We start from the raw sequence: 24,792 nt of genomic DNA, 5'->3' as shown, positions 1-24,792 counted from the left end.
CACAACCAGGTTCACCTCCACCTGGTCACCTCCAGGGCTCAGACACGGCTGATCCTTCCCCGTCCATCCATCTCACTCTAAGCAACAACCTGGCTTTGCTTACCCACCTTCCAAGAACATATAACATTTCTACTCTGTCTGAACATTCATTCTGAGCTACCCCAATTTCATTGAATTCGCTCCCTTCTTCTCTCCCTCCCAGTTCAAGACCCCTGGTGACCTCACACAACCTCACTACCTACCTACCTACCTACCTACCTCTCTCAAGCAAGCCATCTTTTCAAGAGGAGTGAAAATTGGCGTCTCTCATTTAAACCAGAGATCCTAGGATGACAGCAGGCTCAGAACTCTGGAATCTTGGTGATTCCCCCCCAACCCCGACACCTTACCCTAAATATCCATCTCCATCACCCCCAGCCCAACATGATAGAAAGAAGGACCCGGTTTGGAGGAGGTTATTGAGAGGACGTGACCACCGGTTGACCCACCCGTTGGACTGGGGCAATAAGAGATTCCCAACCCTCCTCTGTACCTTCTGCCCTGTGGCCCCACACTGGGAGCTGTTTTCAAGGATGCAGCCTTGAGAGAGTAAGGTGCTGTGTTGGCCATCTGGACAGAATGCACCACTGAACCTTGTTAAGGCCTCTATATTAACTTTTCCGATTCTGGCCGGCGGGGGCAGAATCGACTCGTCTTGGGGCCGCCCAAGACAAGCCTCGTATGTAAGTTTCCTTGCTTATTAAACCTGCCACCTACCAATCTGGAGTGCCTGCCTCTTTCTTCAGTCTCTCCTTGCCCTCCACGTACAGGAGCCAGTTTCAGACTTCACCCAGAGAACTCGCCAGGCTGCGAACCAACCAACACCAGCGAACACGTCGGAAAGAGTCCCCGTTCCCCGCCTTCGTGGCTGCGCAGGCGCGCAGGCAGGTGCCGTGCGTTCCCCTCCGCGACCCAGTCCTGCTGGGCAGTTGGTGCTGCCAACGTGTAAGTCCTTCCTGTTGCAATACTTTTTTTTTTTCAGTAAATATAATATGTCACATATATTGAATAAAAAAATATGCCTTACACAGGTTAACCATCTGTGGAAACAGAATTCATATTGTTCGGACATAAAATACATTCATATACATTTAATAGTAGGAGATGGGTTTCTAAACATGTTTCTAGACTGATATATGCTTTCTGAGCTGTCTCTGCACACCACAGTCTGCTTAGTGGACAACTTGCTTACGTCATATTCCTATTTCATTTTTTTCTTCTAGATGTTAATATTCTAATTGTGCGTATGAAGAACTTGAGTCTGCATGCTTGAGAACATGACCCCAAACTCAGACTGAGTAAGTAACAGAGCTAGAAACTGAAATAGCATTTGTCCTTGAGACTGTACTGTGTATTGGATAATCACACAATTTGAATTTAGAGTACTGTTTTTTTAAAAAATTTTTCTAATTGGAGTATAGTTGATTTACAATGTTGTATTAGTTTCAGGTGTACAGCAAAGTGAGTCAGTTATACATATACATGTATCCACTCTTTTTTAGATTCTATTCCCACATAGGTCATTACAGAGTACTGAATAGAGTTCCCTGTGCTATACAGTAGGTTCTTATTAGCTATCTATTTTATATATAGTAGTGCGTATATGTCAATCCCAATCTCCCAAGTTATCCCTTCCCCCCCCCCGCCCCATTCCTCTTGCAGTTCTGCTCCCAGCAAGCCATATGGCCTTTTGTGTTGTTGTTGTTGTTGTTAAAAGAGATTGAAATTAATTGTTTTAATCTCTGGAAATGTTTACAGTATCTCCTGAAAGAAGTGGGGAGTGGGGGATTGTGAGTATTGCATATATCCTCCAAGGACCCAGTTAAACTTGTAAAAACTCAGGCATCTCCCTTTGAATGATTCATGAACATCAGCAGCAAGTGGAGTTGTCAAGGCAGTGTCATCAGTAACAACACTGATGTTTTTATCCCTGTCTGTCTTCTGTGTTTTATTTCTTAATTGATTCTGAACCCAGAGAAGTAATGAGGTAGGATTTATTATCTTCCTCAAACCCCAACAAGGAAAACAAATGTTAAACAGATAACATAAAAATTTTAAACTAATTACGCATTGGGATAAGCGCCATGGAGAATAACAGAGTGTATAAAAAGTACCTCAGTCCTCCTGTGTTTCTTCTTTACTCTCACATGACCATGCTCACAGCCCTTCAGACACCAGATGTGTGGCGTTTTTCCCCGACCTCAGCTGGGTGTCCTACAATTTAACTCAATTCAGTCACTCTCTACCTGGAGATAGCATCAGATCCCACAGGTTAAGGGCTCAGTCCCACAAGACTGCCTCCCCCTCAACTTCAGATGCCAATCTCAAGTCCAGGTGGTCACTTGTGGTTCTGACCAATCAGCTACAAATTGGAGGTTCCCTGGAGCCCCTTCTCGGGTTGGATTAATTTGCTAGAACAGTTCACAGAACTCAAAAAAACTGTTTACTTACTGTCTACCAGTTTATTATAAAAGGATATGGACACATGAACATCCAGATGGAGGAGATGCACAGGGCAAGGAACGTGGGGAAGGGGCAGGGCTTCCATGCCCTCTCCAGGCATCACTGTCCCAGCACCTCCGTGAGTTCACCAACATGGAAGCTCCCCAGCCCTGTACTTTGGGGATTTTTATGGACACTTCATCAAGTAGGCATAATCAATCAGTAACTCAATTTCTAGCCCCTCTCCCCTCTCTAAAGAATGGAGGGGGCGGGGATTGAGGCTGAAACTTCCAAGCTCCTGATCATGGCTTTATCTTTCTGGTGACCAGCCCCCATCCAGGAGCCCAAGAGTCATCTCATTAGAAAAAAGACTGTCCTATCACCCAGCAAATTACAAGCGTTCAGGAGCCCTGTGTCAGAAACCAGAGGCAAAGACGAATATATCTATTTTCTATTATCTCACACAGGGAAACCACAACCTGTTGATATTATGCACAAGATCTTTTTCATTTTCGGATGAATCGTTTTTGGATTACATGTGCACTTTGGGCTGTAAAAAACAATAGGTAGTCTGGGGAAAAAAGTGTGATCATCTCGACAAAAATTCACATAATGCTTTGGAGTTCTCTGGTGGGGTTTTTGCATGGATTTTTTAGTTTTGTTTGTATGTTTTGGGGCCATTCCCTTATAAGAATTTAAAACCATCTTTGTATTTAACTAACGATACTTTAATTTAAAAAAAAAAAAGACAAAATGAATTCTTAACTCTGAATCTATTCTTCTACCCACACTGCTTTAATGTCTGATATCAGGTGTCGGTACTGCTCTTTGAGCAAAATGAGAGCTGCCCTGGACCGTATGTCTTAGGGTATACACACACACACACACACACACACACTCACACACAGAGGCATGTGCAAGCACCAAGAATGTACTCAGGCTCAGTGCAACCTGCAACATAAACATCATTCATAACTACCGCCATCCAGGCTGGAAAAATGATTCTGCATATCTCTTGCTCTAAACCCTTGAAACAGAAGGTAGTTGTGTCCAGATGTATTGCTCTGCGGCCAATGTAGGAAGTGTAGATACTGCTTTGGAAAGAGACCACAAAATAACTTTTCCCTCTCAGCATAAAGGTAATAGATTCTGCTATGGTCTGAATGTTTTGCATTCCCCTAAAATTCATACTTTGAAATCCTAACCCCTTCCTGTCCCGTGAGGATACAAGAAGAAGCTGGCAGTCTACAACCCAAAAGAGGGTTCTTACCAGAACCCAACCATGCTAGCACCCTGATCGTGGACTTCCAGCCTACAGAACTGTAAGCAACAAATTTCTGCTCTTTATAAGTCACTCAATTAATGGTATTTTGTTATAGCAGTCTGAAGGAACTGAGACAGATTCTTTCGAAATAAACTATCATTTCCCAGTAGTGCCAAGCATTTGTTTTTCCTGATGTATTTCCTATTCCAATTCACATTTCTGAAGAGTCTCAAAAACTTCACGATGTTCATAGCAGTTGCAAATGGTAATGAAGGGACATTTTGCAATTACTCTTAAATTTTGTAGAAATAGGTTTAAATATAACACGTGTGACGCTTTACATTGGCAACTATATAGACCCTGAATGCTGGAATTGCAAATAGTTTTATTTTTATAAAATATTTAATGTAATTTAATTAAATTTTAAGAAAAATTATATTAAAATGTTTTAACTTTCATTTTTATTAAAAGTTCATATTCATTAATTATAATTTACACATCACCTTTAATTTTAACATAATTTTGAATACTTCAAAAGAAAAATACTTTTTGAAAATATACGTAAAATTTTTATTTTTAAATTTATTTACATACATATTTTAGATGAAAATATGTCTAAATTATACACACTTTGGGTTCTATTGCCTAATGCTTTAGGTCATTGAGATCATGATAGAAATATTAATAAAATATATGAAAGTGGAACTCAACACATTACGTAAATATTTTAAAACTGAAAACCAAAAAACAGGGCAAATTTCTGTCAAGCATGACTCACATAAAATTCCTGACCAATTTATTATATATTCTCTAATGAAAATTTAATTGCTATTTTTCTTTTTAATTAGCAGATTTTTCTCATCAATTCACAATATGGATAGGTCAGATGAAGTTCCTACAACCTCATATTCTTTATCAAATAAAGATACAATTACGTATCACAAAACATAATGTGCACACAGAAAGCAAATAAATGCAATTATAGCACTGAAGAAAGGGATGAATAAAGAACAATCGATAATATTCAATAAACATAAGCAGTGCCAGTTGAGACCCTTACCGTGATGTTCTTAAAAGGATGATGTTATGTATCCAGAATTTGCCAGGCATAATGATGCTTTTTGGCTCACTATAAGCATAGTATTTACAGAAAACAATGGAAAATGTTTAGTACAGATGGTTTCAATTTTTGGTGCTAAAATAAACAAAAATAAAATGCAGATAAACATAATGAAGTAAATGATCACTCTCGAGGACAGAAAATGAGGCCACTTATTTCAGGGGTAATGAGGTGAAGAAAGAAAACATACATAAAGTTTAAAAAGTTATTATTACTCAGTTCAGTCAGGTTGTACAAGCATCAAAATTCAAATAAAAAAAATGTATATTCATTACATGTATTGTTGAACTACCAGAAAAGGAAAACAAGTCAAAATGTATATATCTCACTGGTTTTACAGCAGTTGTGAAAATACGTTTAGACTTTACTGAAAAACTGAGAAAATAACTTGCAATTTTAGGTGTTGACTTAAGAGATTGATGAGAAAAGCTTAAAGGCTTGCCGAATCTCACTGACATGGCTGGCAAACAAAAAGATGAGTAAGCCAGGATTTTTACCAAAAGTCCAGAAGCATTTGTTTGTGCTATGTTCCACACGAACATAGTTGGAATTTATTGCTGGTGAAATGGGCTTATCTGCACCAATAGGAATGCTAGTCTTTGGAACAGTTCCAGAGATGAAATGCAGGGTTTCTGGATCTGCCCAAAGATGGATTACCATGATGGAACATGATATTTGACCCTATACCAAAATTTGACTCATAATGAGGTGTGTGCTACATTCTGTTAAAGCAACTAATTCCACTTAGAGAAGATCTAAGATGTACTAGGAGAGTTCAGCAAAATCGTATACCCAAATAAAAAGTGAATAATCATCAAAAATAAAATTAATTTTGAATTTGTGCTATCTGTATTTATTTGGCATGATCCATTGCTTACTTTTTTTTTTTTTTTTTTTTTGCAGTACACGGGCCTCTCACCGCTGCGGCCCCTCCCACCGCGGAGCACAAGCCCCGGACGCGCAGGCCCAGCGGCCACGGCCCATCCGCCCAGCCGCCCCGCAGCATGTGGGATCCCCCCGGACCAGGGCACGAACCCGCGTCCCCTGAATTGGCAGGCGGACCCCCAACCACTGCACCACCAGGGAAGCCCCATTGCTTAATTTTAAAGAAGAAACAAAATAGATCTACTATAATATTCCACTTCAAAAGCCATTAAGGCAGCAGTCCCCAACGTTTTTGGCACCAGGGACCGGTTTCATGGAAGTTCAGGCAGTAATGGGAGCAACGGGGAGCGACGGTGAGCTTTGCTTGCTCGCGCGCCACTCACCTCCTGCTGTGCGGCCTGGTTCCTAACAGGCCACGGATACAGTCCATGGCCCAGGGGTTGGGGACCCCTGTGTTAAGGGACTTCCCTGGTGGCCCAGTGCCCAGCTTCGATCCCTGGTCAGGGAACTAGATCCGACATGCCGCAACTAAAGATCCCGAGGGCCGCAACGAAGATCCCACGTGCCACAACTAAGACCCGGTGTAGCCAAATATATAAATAAATATTTTTAAAAAGCTATTAAACTATATATATTTTTAATTTTAGAGAATATTTTTCCAAATTGGAAGAAACTGATGTAAAATATGCAACAAAGTGATATTCTAATAAAATATAAAGAATTTAGAAAAAATGAAAATGTTTTCATGATTATGTATAAATATTTCCCAAACAAATTTTAGAAAGCCTATCTCTGGCAAATCACGGATCAGGGTATATTGCTAACTGAAGAGAGATTTTTAACAAATTGAATATCTAACTACTATTTTTAAGTTCTCTTTATAATACCTCAGCATTGAAAAGTTTGAAAGAAGATCCATGAATGGATCTAGATACTACTCTAGGGAACAATTTAAAGTATGGTACATGGGACTTCCCTGGTGGCACAGTCGTTAAGAATCCGCCTGCCAATTCAGGGAACACGGGTTCGAGCCCTGGTCCAGGAAGATCCCACATGCCGCAGAGCCACTAAGCCTGTGAGCCACAACTACTGAGCCCACACGGCACAACTACTGAAGGCTGCGCACCTAGAGCCCTTGCTCTGCAACAAGAGAAGCCACCGCAATGAGAAGCCCGCACACCGCAATGTAGAGTAGCCCCTGCTCGCCGCAACTAGAGAAAGCCCGTGCACAGCAACAAAGCCAAAAACAAATAAAAATATTTTTTAAAAAATAAATTATGGTATAAAAATAGCAATTGTATAATGAATTAAAATATGTAATATTTTCTGTAATATAAATACAATTTACCACATGCAACCCTATCACAATATTTGAACATGTTATATAATATTTGCTGTATGTTTCTGAATTTAAGTAGTGCTTTAAAAACTTTATTGGCCATTCAAATTGCTATAGCCTCAGCAAAGTGGTTTCTCCAATTTGGAGAAAAAAGCTATCTAAGAACGTCAATGCCTCCAGAAAGATTACGTAATTTGGCACTCCTTAATAGAGCAGAAATTTTTTGAAAAATCTTGATTAAACAACCTAAGTAGAGATATCGCTGAAATCAAGGCGAGAAAAATTAAAATTTTAGAATAAATGTGTAATTGGTAACTTACATATGTCCTTATGACTCACCCAAACATGACCATCAACAGAACACCCAGGCCTGAGTGATAGTAATTAAATTCAGCTGTCTGATATTTGCCGAGTCGCAGTTATTTAAATCTGTAGCTTTGCACATTTTTTGTGGGGGGCATTTGTTTTGGCAGGCGGATTCAACAGTTGGTTTGCTTAATTTATAAGTTTTAGTTCATTGGAAACACAGAGTATAGGCCTCCATTTGTACTCACCCCTGAGCTCTGAAACGCGGGGCACAGGTCTGGCAGGTGTGTCCGTTTGCGCCCCTCATCGGAGGAACACAAGCGTGACACCAGCTCAGCATGGCAGGTGAAGGCTTCCTCCCCCACTACTGTGGTATCCAGCGTAGTATCTTGTCTTTGCAAGACAATAGCCTTCAGAGGATAGTTATACATGAAAATGGGTCCAAATATTATTTTTTAATGTTCCTTGAACCACAAATAATAAATTGCTTATGGAAGGACCCTGGAAAACAGAATCGCTGCTGGAGACACAGGATCTTTTCATTGAGATTCAAAAGTAACAAAAAGGCTTCATACAGAGATTTTCTTCCTAAGAGTACAGTACAGAAGGGAGAAAAAAAGAGTAACCTTACAGTGGGGCACTCTGGCAAACATTACCTCAGCCAGGTGATCAAGGTCAGCCTCAGCAGTGATAAGTCTATTGATTGTATGTACCCCTGACCTAATGTTGTAAGAGGAACCCTTCACCTCTGTGATCTTTTTTACAAAACCCATAATCCCAGTCTAATCATGAGAAAACCGTCAGACAAATCCTAATTTAGAGACATTCTACAAAATACCCTGCCGGGATCCCTCAAAATTGTCAATCTCAAAAAAAAATAAATAAACAAATAAAAAAGAAGGAAGATCTGAGAAACTCTCCTAGCCAGGAGGAGCCTAAAGAGATATGATTAAATGCAATACGGTGTCCTGGATGGGATCCTGGAACAGAAGGACATGAGGTTGAAAACTAGGGAAAGCTGAATAGAGTATGGACTTTAGTTAATAATAATGTATCAGTGCTGGTTCATTCATTGTGACAAGGGTACTACATCAATGTAAGAACGCATTAACAATAGGGGAAACTGGGTGTGGAGCATATGGGAACTCTGTACTACATTTGCAACTTTTCTGTAAATCTAAAACCATTCTAAGGTTAAAAGTTTATTTTTTTAAAAAATATAATAGAACACGTCTGAAGGACAAAATGGCCTCAAATGAGGCCTCTTAGCTGGAAAGGAGAACCTAAGAAGACACCGCAGAGAGAGAGGAAGGTAGGCTTGTGACCGTCAGCCAGGGCTCAGGTAGTCCTAGGAGACGCCTAGTCTGGGCAGAGCAGGGTATTGATTCTGGCACCGTTCTGCCTCCGCCATCCTGATGCCATGGACATGCTTTGTGGGAAACAGTCATGTGTATGTCACCAAGATCTGTAACTCCTGGAGCCTAAGACCATTTTCCCTCCAAGCAGCCTCTGACCTTAAAGGCACTGAGGGAAGGACCTTCCTGCCTCCGACCTTGAGCGGGCGCCATATCAAGTGATGGCCACAAGGTGGCGCATGAGACCATCAAGAGCAGCAGGCAGGCAGCGCAGTCCGCAGGTGGGCAGTTTGGACTCCGACCTTGGAGGGCAGGTCTGAGTTCCTGCTCCCCTAGAAGGGAGCAGGCAGCAAAACAACCACACATATGATTTTCAGGTCGCTGTGAGGATTGTAAGGGTGACTGAGGTTGTACCAGGTGTGTATTTCCAGAGTCACGGCAGTGAATAAAATGCAATACTACTCATTTTAATTTCTGATCTTTGTGCCAGGCACCTCTCTGATGGCAGACAATTTAGTCTTTTTGGGGTTAGGTTTCCTTCAGTCTCATAAAGCAAATGTTTTTTGTTGCTTTGGTTTAGGTTTTTTCACCTTCACTTTAAAATTGAACCAATCTAAGATCTACTGACCCGCACACAAAGTTTAAATCACAAAGTGGCACGAAGGCGAGGCAGTAGTCCTGGTCCCTGATCTCCCCCCACTGTCCTCTCAGCCCAGCACTGCCTCTGACCTCTCCCTGCTGACCTGGCTCACAGCTTGGCGCTGTGACGTAGAAGATTCGATGGGACTTCAGCCACCCTCCCGGCTCCCAGCAACACGCCTACCGGCTCTCATGCTCCACTCTCTCTCCTCAGGTACCTAAGAACATTCAGAGCCTCTCCAAACCACACTCTTGACCCTCCTGTGACTAGACATTCCATGTCCCCATTTTCACAGCTTCTCTATGCCTGGTGACATGAGGAGACACTATAAGGTTAACATCTCTTATGGACAATGTTTGTGTCCCCCCCAAATTCATTTGTTGAAACCCTACTCCCAATGTTATGGTATGAGGAGGTGAGGCCTTAGGGAGGTGATTAGGTTTGGATGAGGTCATGAGGACAGAGCCCTCATGAATGGGATTGGTGCCCCCATAAGGGTCCCCAGAGAGCTTACTTTCTCTTTGCTCTCTGCCATGTGTGGATACCACAAGAAGTCTGTAGTCTGCAACCTGGAAGAAGGTCCTCATCAGAACCAACTGTGAGAAATAAATTTCTGTTGATTATAAGCCACCCAGTTTGTGGTATTTTGTTATAGCATCCCAAATAGAGGAAGACAATGTCTCCAAAGGACCGGGTAGAAAGTGAGCTACAAAATCTCTTTATTTCACACCCAAGGAATTTCAAATTCGAGGTAGGAATTTTCCTCCTGTCCTGGACATTCCTCATGACTCCTGTCAGTGCGTGCACGTGCGCGCGCGCGCGCGCGCGCACACACGCACACACACACACACACACACACACACCCCACGACAGGTCCGTGAGTGGGGAGGGGATGGGTCTTGCAGAGCACCCGTCTTCGTCCCCTCTCTGCAGTTCATCAGCTCTGCTGCTGCAGACTGGGGATCCTTTTGCCTCTCTCTCTTCCTTCCTATTCCTGGAATAGAAAAATAAACTCCCTTTGTGTCATATGAAAATCCATCCTGCTCCACTTTAGAGTGACAGAAATCAAGAACCTGGCATCTCTGTTTCACGGGGTGAATTGTTTCCACAGCTGTGGATGCTCTTTCCTTTAGTTTTCAAATAAGGAAGGATAACAGCTATTCCTGGCGGCTGAGAAATAGCACATCAGTTAGTACTTTAGAAAGCTATCCACGCTGACTTTGAAGAAAAGAACGCCAGAAAAAGAAAATGGGTTTATGCTAATGATAGCAGATAAGAGCTTAGAATTACTGTACTTTAAATATTTAAGAAACTGTGCCCTTTGGGGGTGACAGGTACAGCATGGGAAGGACGGTCAATAATATTATAACTTTGTGTGGTAGACAGAGGTATCGTGGTGATCATTTTGTAATGTATGGAAATATCAACTCACTATAGTGTGCACCTGGAACTAAAATAGTGTTGTAAGTTATACTTCAATTTAAAAAAATAGAAAGGACATGTAATCTCAGTATTCTAATGGGTTCTGCGGTGAACAATGTTTACATCGTTACAATGATGCAAGCGCTAATTATTGATATAATTAAAAGCATGATAAAATTTGGGGGAGAGGATGAGGAAGAAGAGGTGAGGTTTTAAATCTTAATCTCTTATAACATTTATAAATTTAAAAAATCGCTTCTTTCTTTTCTTTGTATTCTATCTATATGATATGATAGATGTTAACTAAACCTATTGTGCTAACAATTTCACGATATATATAAATCAAACCATCATGCTGTGTGCCTTATAAACCATCATGCTGTATGCCTTATAAACCATCATGCTGTGTGCCTTATAAACCATCATGCTGTGTGCCTTATAAACTTATACAGTGATGTATGTCAGTTATTTCTCAATAAGACTGGGGAAGAAAAGAAATTGTGCCCTTATTTTATACTCAAGACGCTCAAGTCAGACCTTTCTAGTTCTATGTAGAAATGGCACGTTTGAATTGTGCTTTTCCAAATCTTGGCCTGGTTTGGGGTCCATCACGGAACATCAGGAGGCAGAGTGGGTAGCCACTTTTTATTGAAGTATAGTTGATTTACAATGTTATATTACCTTCAGGTGTACAGCATAATGATTCAGTATTTTTACAGATTATATTCCATTAAAAGTTATTACAAGATAATGGCTATAAATTCCCTATGGTATATAATACATCCTTGTTGCTTACCTATTTTATATGTAGTAATTTGTATCTCTTAATCCCATACCCCTACTTTGCCCCCCTCCCCTCTCCCCACTGGTATCCACTAATTTGTTTGTTCTATCTGTGAGTCGTTTCTGCTTTGCATATACATTCATTTGTATTATCTTTTGGATTCCACATGTAACTGACATCATACAGTGTTTGTCTTTCTCTGTCTGACATTTCACAAAGCATGATATTTTCTAGGTCTATCCATGTTGCTGCAAATGGCAGAATTTCATGCTTTTTTATGGCTGAGTGATATTCCATATATACATATATAACTCCCATGTGGTGTTATATAGATGTATGTCCCACGTCCTAACTTCCATGTGGTGATTAATTTTATTTTAATTTTTAAATTTAATTTTTAAATTTTTCATTTTATTTTTATTATTTAATTTTTTAATTTTATAAACTTGACTGGACCACGAGGTGCCCAGATTAAACATTATTTCTGGGTGTGTCGGTAAGGGTGTTTCCGCATAAGATTAACATTTGGATGGATGGAGTCAGTAAAGCAGATTGCCCTCCCCAACATGGGTGAGCATCACCCAATCTGCTGGGGGGCTAAATAAAACAAATAGTAGAGGAAAGGAGGATTTATTCCCTTCCCCTGCCTGCATTAGCTGGAACATCAGTCTTCTCCTTCCCTTCCTTGGACTCAGCTCCCCAAGTTCTCAGACCTTCAGACTCCGACTGGGATTATACCACTGATATTCCTGGGTCTCCAGCTTGCAGATGGTAGATCCTGGGACTTCTTATCCTCTATTTGTTATGATAGATAGATAGATAGATAGATAGATCACATAAATATGTATTATAAATATAAATAGGAAGATAGATAGATAGAGAGACCTATTGTTTATGTTTTTCTACAAAACCCTAATATACCCCAGTATCTCAATATAACTGTATATAAAGATAAAATCTTTAAAGAGTTAAGTAAGTTAAAATTAGGTCGTTAGGGTGGGCCCTAATCCAATACAGCTGGTATCCTCCTAAGAAGAAGAAATTAGAACACAAACACACCCAGAGGGGTGATGATGTGAAGACATGGAGAGAAGATTCCATCAACAGGCCTCAGAGGAAACGAGCCCTGCCAGCTCCTTGATCTCAGACTTCTAACCTTCAGAATTGTGAGAAATTATATCTCTGTTGTTTCAGCCACCCGTCTGCGGTACTTTGTTATGGCAGCCCTAGCAGACTAATACAGGGACATCAGTGTCCTACAGAAGCCAGAGCCGTTCTCCATTCAGCTTAACATACCTGGAGTTGGAGATGCTGAAGGAGGAGTCAAGGAAGTAAAGCAGCTGCAGGTCTAGCTGCTGCTTCACACCAATGGGGTGAGTCAGCAGATCAGCAAGAACGTGTGTGGGCTCTACAGCCTGTGTGAGCTGCTGCTTCCCTTCTGCCCTCTGAATCCCCCACAAAAGTCTTGGGACCCACCCTAACTAGAAACGTACAGGAAGAGGAATTCTGGGAAGGCAGTTCAGCTTAAGCAAGTTGGCATATCACAAAGTCAACGTAATCACCCAACACGGAGCTTAGCCCCTTCTACCATTTCCGTTACAACAACGGTCCTCAGCTGGGCTGATTTCGCCCACGGTGGGATATTTGACAACGTCTACATATACTTTTAGCTGTCACAACTGAGAGGTGGGGCTGTTACTAGTATCTAGTGGGTAGAAGTCAGCGATGATCCTAAACTCCCTTCAATACCTGGAGCCCTCATGAATTATCCAGTCCCCAAATGCCAGTCATCCCAAGGTTGAGAAACCCTGCCTTACAACAAGTCCTTCATACCAAGAATTCTTTCTTTTTTTTAAAAAATACCTATCCATCATTTCCTATTACTCTCTTTAAAAAAAAAAAAAAGATTCCTTTTTACTGCATTTTTAAAATTTATTTTATTTTTTAAATTTATTTATTTTTGGCTGCGTTGGGTCTTTGTTGCTGTGCGCAGGCTTTCTTTGTTGCAGTGCACGGGCTTCTCATTGCGGTGGCTTCTCTTGTTGCGGAGCACGGGCTCTAGGTGTGCGGGCTTCAGTAGTTGTGGCATGTAGGCTCAGTAGTTGTGGCTCACGGGCTTAGTTGCTCCATGGCATGTGGGATCTTCCAGGACCAGGGCTCGAACCCATGTCCCCTGCATTGGCAGGTGGATTCTTAACCACTGTGCCACCAGGCAAGCCCCATACCAAGATTTCTAAGTCTTAGCAGACGTAATGCAGACTGAGCTGGGGAGAGGGGCGTGGACAGTCAGGCTGCACAGTGCCTGGCACACCATCATCTGTTCTGCTTCTCCTTTTTTCCTCCCTTTGCTCTTCACTCCCCCCTCCCACAATCCCAGGAGCTCCATATTCTTCCCCTCTAGCTTCAAAGTAGTTTTCCCCTTCTCTAAAATCTTAACATCCTCCAACATCCTGAAACTCAGGATTCCATCTTACACCTCAAAGAGTTATCAAAATATTTTTCCTAAACAATGCGACTTCTAAATCTTGCAATTTCAGTTGACTTGTTTTCCTTTTTTGCTTATCTATATTTCTCATTTTTCCCCCACTGAAAAGATATTTTTAGTAGAGGAAAACAGTATGTCTTTGGGGGGGAGGGGAAATATATAACAACATGAAAAAATTCTTACAAAGTAATACCAAATGAATAAAGTATCAAATTTAGTTGTGTACACTGTATGACTTTATTTTTAAAGTGAAAAACAAAAAACAAAAAACCCTAAAATGCACAGGGAACAGCAATAGGGACAAATGACTAGAAAGAAATATTGATACATCAATATGATGTTTAGTTTAGGAAATCAAACAAGAAGTGACTTTGTTTTCTCTGTAGGTGTTTTTCCTAATTTTTAAAAATTAACACAGTGTACATACCCTGACTTAGAGTGGAGGACAGACCTTTAATTCTGATGGATGTCACTCCCATTATTAGGTTACATTATATGGCAGAAGTGAAGGGATTTTTACAAATATAAGGTCCCTAGTCTGTTGACTTTGAGTTAATCAAAAGACAGGTTATCCAGGGAGGGCCTGACCTAATCAGATGAGCCCTTTAAAAGACAGTTTACCGTCCAAAGATTTGAAGCAACAGACTCTCTTTCTGCTGGCCTTGAAGAAGCAGTGAGTTTGTTGCCATGGGTTTTATCGCTTCAAAGAGATGAACTCTGCCAATATCCACATGAGCTCAGAGAAGGAACCTAGGTCTGAGACCCCTCAGTTGCAACCTTGTGAGACCCTAATCAGAGGACTCATTTAAACTGTGCCGGGACTCCTGACCCATGGAAACTATGAGATGATAAATGTGTTTTTAATCTGCTAAATTTGTTGATCAGCAATAGAAAACTAATACAACAGCCAATGAAAAACATACATTTTAATAAATAAACTTTAGGCTGGAAACAAAGCGATCAGGGTCTATATCACCATCATTAACCCGCTATATGATCTTAAACAAGTCACTTCTTAAGGCATGAGGTTTTTAAAATATGTAATGTGAGAGACAAAAGCTTGAAAATTCTATGATTCTAAATCTTGCCACAATAAACTCTCAGTTACTGTGCTTTTCTCCTGTCTTGCTGGTAATGGCGTCTTGTAGTGCTAGAGATAAGTAGCCCATTAGTTAGGTTTTCAAAATCTTTTCATAATAAGGAGATTCTCTTTATAACGCTATTTATTCTGCAAGACGCGGCACTTGCCTCACTACAACCCAATTATAATTTTGGAATAAAATATGTAACAAAATCCTTAAGATCAAATACATACAAACTAAAATAGCACAAAGGAATATTTTATGAAAAGGGAAAAAGTCCAACAAAAGACGGATTAAACTGGATGTACGCTTCTTCGAATCTAGAATTGGTTTTTGGAAAGGTCTTAAGACAATCAGGAAATAAGTGCAAGCAGTCTAGCTAGAGGACAGATACAGGAAAGTGCGGGAGTGCCCAAGCAGTATAATTGCACCTGAAGCAGAATGTATGTGCCGTGGGCTGAATTGCATGCACCCTCCCCCCAAATTCATATGTTGAAGCCTTAGACCCCCCAATGTGATGGTATTTGGAGATGGAGCCGTTGGGAGGTGATTAGATGAGGTCATGAGGGTGGGGTCCTGTGATACATTTAGTGTCCTTATAAAAAGAGACATCAGAATCTGAGGGCACACTCACTCACTCTCCGTGCCTTGTGAGGACACAGCAAAAAGACATCTGTTTGCAAGAAAGCTCTCACCAGAATACAACCATGCTGGCACCTTGATCTCAGACTTCCAGCCTTCAGAACTGTGAGATATAAATTCTGTTCTTTAAGCCACCCAGTCTATGGTATTCTGTATGGCAGCCCAAGCTGCCCTAATACATATATGTTAGGGGGGAATATATAAAATTGGAGTTGTAGAGGACAGGAGAGAAAAAAAGGTGTTTGGTGGTCACATGGGGAAATTTTAACTCATTACCCATGGTTATAGGAAAACTTTGTAAGTTTTTCAGTGAGAGAGTTTGAGGAAAATGAATCTGATGATGGTCCCATCAGCAAGTTTATGTGACATGAAGTAATAAGGGTTATGACTAGGATGGTGACTATGGAAATAGACAAGAAAGTAGAACTTTCAAGAAACATTAGGGGACAAGAATTGCCAGGACTTGGAGATGAATTTAATTGTTATTAAACTATGAACTCCATTCTTAAGCCTGACAAGTGAGAAATACTGATGAGGAAAATGGTGGAGGCCTGGCTAATTAGCATGGAGGAGTTGACGTAGGGACCTGGCTCTCATTACTGGAGGTACCTGTCCTGCCTACTCCCTGGCTAAACTCCCAAGGTCTTCTGGAGAATCCATAAATAACTAAAAATGGTTTCTGGTACCTTTAGTGACACTGCTCAAGGACAGAAGACCCAGGTCGCCCTCTTTCTTAGTCGCCACCTAATCGGTGCTTTTAAAAAATTGCTAAAAATGTTCACAGTTTCCAGACGGTCTCCAACTTTTTCCTCCCCTCTCTTTCTTTATCATAAATCCTTTTTTTCCTTTATTCCTTGACTTAGCACAAAAACCACTCCCTCGTATGTGTACATGCACTCCTTTTGCATGTATATTTGTGTACAAAATATAGAAATGTCTCTAAATGATTCTGTGATACAAGGATGGACGCCTTCTTCCTCTTCATTCTTGGTCTCTGAAATCAGTCTCCAGGTTGAAATACTGGTGCCCACACTCAGCTTGGGGAAGTTACTAAACATTTCTATGCCTCAGTTTCTCTGTCTACAAAATAGGGAAAATTGAAGTACCTTCCTCATATTACTATTAACATCAAGCTTAAATGACAACTGCATATGTAAAGTGCTACCACAGTGCTAGGGACACTGCGAGTGCACAGCAAAGCTTAGTTACTACGATTAGGAACTCAGCAAACCTAAGATCTGTCCAGATTGTCAGTAGGAGTGGAATAAATAGAGAGAAATAATAAGCACCCTTTGAAAATGAATAGGTACATATTTGCAATGTCTTATGAGTCAAAGTATTTCAAAATAAAAAGTTATTTTTAAAAACATGAACAAGGACAGCCTGATAAGAAGTTCTCCCCATGACCTTTGCCCCTCTCCTCTAGTTACCTTTCACACAAGAGGTAGAATTCAAACTGCCCGACCACAATTGGTCATTAATGCATATGTGCTGGATAAAAGTCTGACAATAATAAGACCTTACTCTTTGGTCTTCTGTTGACAGAATCCTTTCTTATTTTATTGCTTTTAATTTTCATGACAGGTCTGAGAAGTAAGGCAAGTGTAGTGATTCTGACTTTGTAGATTAAGAAACTGAGCCTCAGGGAGGTTCCATAAATTGACAAAGTTCCCTGGCTGAGCTGGCAGATGACACAATCCAGAGTAGGACCCAGGTCTGTCCTACAACACGGCTTTTTTCTTAGTAGCACATGAGACTACTTTTTTAAGAAGTGTTTTTTTTTTACTATATTTTAAAATGAGGCGTATATTAGTTTCCTATTACTGCTATCACGAGTTACCACAAATGTAGTGCCTTAGAACACAAATTTATTCTCTTACAGTTCTGGATGTCAGAAGTCCAAAAATAGGCCTTCAAAGGCTAAAATCGCCAAGTTGGCAGGGCTGTGTTCCTTCTGGAGCTTCTAAGGGATAACCCATTCCTTGCCTTTCCAGCTTCTAGAGGCTTCTAGAGGCTGTCTGCATTCCTCACGACCCCCTTTCAGCAACAGCATCCCTCCAACCTCTGCCTCCATCATCACTTCTTCTCTTTCTGACTTGGAGCCTCCTGCCTCCCTCTTGTAAGGATGCTTGCGATTATGTTTAGGACCATCTGGATAATCCAGGAGAATCTCCCCATCTCAAGAGCCTTAACCACATCAGCAAAGTCCTATGCCTTGTAACGGGGGTCCCCAACCCCTGCGCGGTGGACCGATACCAGTCTGTGGCCTGTTAGGAACCGGGCTGCACGGCAGGAGATGAGCGGCGGCGAGGGAGCGAAGCTTCATCTGCCTCTCCCCATGGCTCCTCATGGCTCCCTATCACTTGCATTACTGCCTGCACCATGCCCCCACCCCCCGTGGAGAAATTGTCTTCCACAAAACTGGTCCTTGGTGCCAAAAACGTTGGGGACCGCTGCCTTACAAGGTGACATATTCCCTGGTTTGGGGATTAGGACATGAACACCTTTGGCGGGGGTCATTATTTTGCCTGCCCCAAGGTATCATTCCATACAGTAAAATGCATGGATGTTAAGGGCATGGTTCTATGAATTCTGACAAATAGATATACTCATGTGAACCACACACTAATCAGACTACTGAAGATTGCACCATCCAAAATGTCCCTCTTGCCTCTTTCCAGCGGCCCTACCTACCCTCACCAGAAGCAGCTGCTATTCTGAGTGCTGTCACTATAAATTAGTTTCACCTGTTCTCAAGCTCCATAGAATGGAATCATAAACAAGGTACTCTCTTTTGTGTCTGGTTTCTTTCACTCACCATAATGTTTTTGTGATTCATCCATGATGTGTACAAACCAGTCATCTTTCCTTTTTCTTTTCTTTTTTTTTGCTGAGTAATATTCCATTGTATAAATATACTACCGCTTGTTTATCCATTCACCAGAAGGTGGACATTTTAAGTTATTGTAAGATCTTCCCTATTGTGAATATAGCTACTATGAACATTTTTGCACAAGACATTTTGTGGACATGATCTCATCTCTCTTGAGTACATACTTAAGAATGAAACTCCTGAGTTATACAGTAGGTGTATGTTTCAACGTATAAGAAAAATTTTACTCAACAGTTGAAAGCCTTTACAGCCCCACCAGTTGTATTCTCTTTAAAATATATGTACTGCAGGGGCTTCCCTGGTGGTGCAGTGGTTGAGAGTCTGCCTGCCGATGCAGGGGACATGGGTTCGTGCCCCGGTCCAGGAAGATCCCACATGCCGCGGAGCGGCTGGGCCCGTGAGCCATGGCCACTGAGCCTGCAGTCCAGAGCCTGTGCTCCGCAACGGGAGAGGCCACAACAGTGAGAGGCCCGCATACCCCCCCCAAAAAAATAAATATATATATATATACTGCAAATATTTTCTTCTATTTTCTCTATGATTCATTCATTCATTTCCTCAGAGGTTTTAATATAAAGAGATAAATAGATATAGAAATGGATATAGATGTGTGTGGCTGTGCACATGTATATTATGGGTGTGTGTATGCATTCATATGTATGCACATGTTTATATGCATATGTAGACACACACACACGCACACGCACACACACGCACACACACACTCCCCAACTCAATCCACTAAGAGATTTTGGAAGCATTAAACCCACAGTAGCAATGAGTATTCCTGGAATGTAAACACCATTCTCCACTGAAAGAAAGCAGGCTTCCTTGGAGAAATGGCTGATTCCAGGGCTGGGTTAGGAAAAGCAGAAAATATATAAATAGTTCAAAATGTAAGGGGATGCTCAAATAATGATGGGGACATGTCAGAAAGATACAGGACTCAGTTTGAAGGAGCACCCACTGGCCAAATATAAGATGATCTGAACCTCAAAATATAATGATAGTGAAGATTATAAACTATTGAATAAAGAATCTATGAATTTGCACCAATGTAAATTAATTAAATAAATAAATAAGAAGAGAAAGCTCTGCCTACACGAGAAAGCTAATAAAAAATGTAGAAATAAAGATGGAATTAGAAAATAACCATTTGGCAACCATCATGTTCATTATAGGTTCAGGCAAGAATCATGAATACACATGGTAAAACTAGTGGGTGAATGTTTGAGGGATGATGAGATGTTGACATAGTCTCAAAGTATCCTCTACAAGACATGTATTAATTATAAAAGGTAAATATAGTGGAAACATCCCTCCTTAACAACTGATTAAAATGATCACTGCCAGGATTTGGACTAACCAATAGCACTTGGCTCCTGATGTGATGCACTGAGAAGAATTTAACATCACTTCTGAGGTGTTCTTGCCAAACGTGCATAACCTGAATCTAATCATGACACAAACTGAAATTAGGGCACATTCTGTGAAATAACATGTTATACACTTTAAAAATGTCAATATAGTGAGGTTCAGGAACACACACACACACACACACACACACACACACACACACAGCCTCAGGAACTGTTCCAGGTTAAAGGATATTAATGAGACATGACAAACTGGATACACCTCACGATCTTGGATTTTCCTTTGTTAAAAAAGACATCATTGGGGGCTTCCCTGGTGGTGCAGTGGTTGAGAGGCCGCCTGTCAAGGCAGGGGACACGGGTTCGTGCCCCGGTCCGGGAAGATCCCACATGCCGCAGAGTGGCTGGGCCCGTGAGCTACGGCCGCTGAGCCTGCGCGTCCGGAGCCTGTGCTCCGCAATGGGAGAGGCCACAACAGTGAGAGGCACACGTACCGCAAAAAAAAAAAAAAGACACATCATTGTGACAAATTGGGGCAACCCAAATAACGTCAGTAGATTAGATAACAGTATTTGAATCAGTGCTAAATTCCTAACTTTGGTAACAGTTCTGTGATTATGTTAGAGAATTCTTTGTTTTCAGAAAATACACACTAACATATTTAGGGATAAAGAGGCATCATGTCTGCAATTTATTCTCAGTTGTTTTCATTACATACATGTGTGCCTGTGTATACACACATTTTTCATGCATATATGGATATATATTTATTAATGTATATTTTAATATATATAACTCATATTTCTTTTTTGTCAATGCACCCCTTTGAGTTGGATTTATATGAAGTCAATCCGGTATAGGTGGGAGCCTATTCAAGTATAGGAAATGATGAAAAACCCTATTTTACTTCCAAGGGATTTTCATTTACAATATTATTTGAATATTTTAAAAATCCTTACTTGAAGATCCTTCTCTTGATAATGGCTATTTTGCACTTATCTATCTCAATTCCTAACCAGTGTATAAACTTCCTCTGAATCAAACTTTTGAGTACAATTGTTTTAATTGGTTACTTTAGCATTATGTCCAAACAATTAATAAAGACGTTTGTGTAATTAATTGGGTCATTCTGGTGCAGCAGAGGGGAAATCTCCAGGCCATTACTCAAGCCACACTTCAAGATAGCCAGTCTCAGAATATTAAAAAATCGCATTCTGATTACCGTTTAATATTGACCCCAAATCCCTAAACCTTCTGGCCCCAATCTCTTCTCTGACATCCCCTGCTTCTCCTCGCCTGCTATGCCTTCCTTCACCCTCTTCTGCAGCCACAGGCCTCCCTTCTGTTCTTAGACCCTAACAGGTAAGGTTTTCCCTTGGAACCTTCATTTGGTTCCTGCTGTTTATTCCCGGAAGACTCTTCACTCTCACATCTTCATGATTCACTTCCTCATCAATTTAAGTCTTTGTTCAAATGTGTGCATTACAGGGAAGCCTTTCCTGACTTCCCTACTTTAAATTTAAATGGTCCCAACCCTCCCATTAGTATCCTTATTCTCTTCCCTGGCTTTATGTTTTTTCTCTAGAGCACTTATGAGCTTCTAATAGATCATAATTTACTTATTTATTGTATTGTTTTTTCTCCCCCTGGCTAGAATGTAAACTCCATGACTTTTGTGTGTTTTGTGGATTGCTAAATCCCAAGCAACAAGAGCCTCACAGGAGGTGCTGAGAAAGGTAAACAAAGAGCAGCCCGTGACATCCAGCAGCTGGCCTGGCATCCACACCCAGGCCATGTTATTCTCCTGCTGGACATAAACAATGTCACAGAATACCAACCACAGACAGGTTACTCTGAGACCAAGGTAAAATGAGACAAAGCAAGGCCGTTTCATAATTTTACCTAAGCACAGACAAAAACAAGTTCCCTGGACCACCCACAAAATACAACACTTCCTCTCTTGGCCAAAATGAGCAATGGCTACTTCTTCACCAATGACAGTTTTATCCTCCTTCTAGTCTCCTCTCCCTTAAGACAAGATTTATTGATTGATTTCTACGAAATCATAGAAATCAGGGGTATTTCTAATAGCATCCAATCCAGAGCAAAACTGGCTTTCCTGGATCCTCCCACAAATAACACAACCAAAGCCCAAGTCCTATAACAGGTTCTATTTAAAGCCCCCTTCCTGAAACACCCTAGAGTGTGTGTGTTCTTCCTCATTGCCACAAGTACTAAACCTAATGTGTTCAACTACTGGTGTATTCCTGGTGGTCTTTGGCTGGAAGACATTGACTGTGCCCCCAAAATATGTGTTGAATCAATGAAGGAAGAAAGGAAGGATTATCCTGTGAATATAATGTCCCTAATCCAACATTCACAAATGAAACACACTGCCATCTACGCAGGAGTTAAGTATTCTGAATCTAATGGGAGCTCCCAGCAGTTTATCTCCATTTTCTAAGATTCACTTAATCAAATTCTTATTGAAATTTAGTTTTAATCCAGTCTTTCTCCAGAACTGGTAGTTAAATCTATGAAAAAGTCAGGTCAAAAGATGCCTGTCCATCTATTCAGGGCATAAAGGTATCCTGGCTTTTCCTTTATCTGGTGGGAGTCAACACTGCTCAGAAAGAATACACATCTCCAAAGTAAATGTCACTTCAGGATGACACTTGGTAAATAGAGCCTTACACTCATACACACGACCCCATCCATTCTATTACCGCAAACTTAGGTAGTATATCAAATACACTTCTCCGTAATCTGGGATCCACATCCTGACTTTTACAAGACTTAATTATAACCATAGGAAGTGACTGGAATATTCAAAGCTTGTTTATTTTGATTACTAAATTATCTACCTGTCATATACAATCCTGGAATTCTAGGTATACGATAAGATATAAAAACATTGTCTGTTTACTCAAGGAGCGTGGAATGTACACAAAGAGATGCCAGGTTCTATCTCACAATATGGTGCAAGGTTTTATATTTTCATTTATCCATGAAAAAGAAACATAAAAATAATGACTTTAATTCACCTCATCTACCTCAAAGAAAGTACTGTACATTCTTCTCCAATCCCTGCGGGGAAAATATCCTGCTCCCTGTCTCGCCCTTATCCTGCCCTGGCAGATATGTTCATGCAAGTGCTGGCAGCCTTCACACATTGCCAACTCAAATAGATCTCTAAGAATAGCACAGGCAAGGATACTCAACTAGAGTTGGTGACAATCACTCCATTCTTGGGAAAAGGCTCTGAGGGTTATCTCACCATCCTTAAACGAAGAACAAGCTGGATTCACGTCCTCAACACTTTCAGGAGGTTCTCAATATTTGCTGATTGTTTGATTCATTTCAATGGAATAAGGTCACATCAATGTCAACTGCATAAAAAGGCACTTATTATCTACCTCTATTTGGTCCTATGCTGTGTTGTAATGCAGAGCAAACAGGTTTTCTGCAACTCGGAAATCTGTGACAATGACCTAGAACACTGATATGAACAAGTAGAACAGAGTACAGACAGCTGAGCAAACAGTTAAAAAAAAGTCTATGAATTAAATAATACTAACATTTTGTACAAATTGAATTGAGTACACAACTTTAACTGGGAATGTTGGCAGGAAGCCTTGAGGAGTGTATGCTCAGACTGGATAAGGCCATGGAGAATTCACAACCTTTTCACTAATTAATCAAAATGCAATGTAGTAGGCTGACAAAATAAACCTGGCTTTCCCACGCCATATTCTAGATCTGCTCTGGAGACTTGGAATTTCCCCCAGGGAGTCAAGGTCTCAGAACATGTCAATTACTCATTGCTGGCTAAAGACAATAGCTTTAGCAGCTCTAAATCTTTTTCAAATTAAGGGAATAAAGCTAACTTTATTAGTCTTAATAAAAATAAATTTTTAATTTGCTTTGCTCCTTTGCTTCAAACAAAGAATCAATAAGAAATAATGTTAGTAGTCTGTCGTTCAGAGTGAAGTAAGTCAGAAAGAGAAAAACAAATACCATATGCTAACACACATATATGGAATCTAAAAAAAAAAGTGGTTCTGAAGAACCTAGGGGCAGGACAGGAATAAAGATGCAGATGTAGAGAATGGACTTGAGGACACCGGGAGGGGGAAGGGCAACCTGGGACGAAGTGACAGAGTGGCATTGACATATGTACACTACCAAATGTAAAATAGATAGCTAGTGGGAAGCAGCCGCATAGCACAGGGAGATCAGCTCAGTGCTTTATGACCACCTAGAGGGGTGGGATAGGGAGGGTGGGAGGGAGACGCAAGAGGGAGGGGACATGGGGATATATGTATACATATAGCTGATTCGCTTTGTTATACAGCAGAAACTAACACAACAATGTAAAGCAATTATACTTTAGTAAAGATGTTAAAAAAAAAAAAAGAATTACATGCGGATATGATTAAACCTAGGCCCCAGACCCAGAAAAAGAGGGCTGGGAGTCTGTATTTTAACAAGCATTCCTGTAATGTTTATAACAGGACCAATTTGGGAAATACTGATTTTTTGTCAACAATAAAATAAAACTTGTCAATTGAAATGTGGGGGAAAAAAAAAGAAAGAATATTTGTAGACAATTCTATAATGAAGAAAGCACTTTTTCCTCCCTGTATATCTCGAACTTCACAACAGACCTCGTGTCCTGGTGAAGAGGGTATTATTAACATACCCATTTTTCAGATGAG

Source organism: Globicephala melas, chromosome 2 (genome assembly GCF_963455315.2).
Source record: "Globicephala melas chromosome 2, mGloMel1.2, whole genome shotgun sequence".
Classification (NCBI taxonomy): Eukaryota; Metazoa; Chordata; class Mammalia; order Artiodactyla; family Delphinidae; genus Globicephala; species Globicephala melas.
This window is presented reverse-complemented; position numbering follows the sequence as displayed.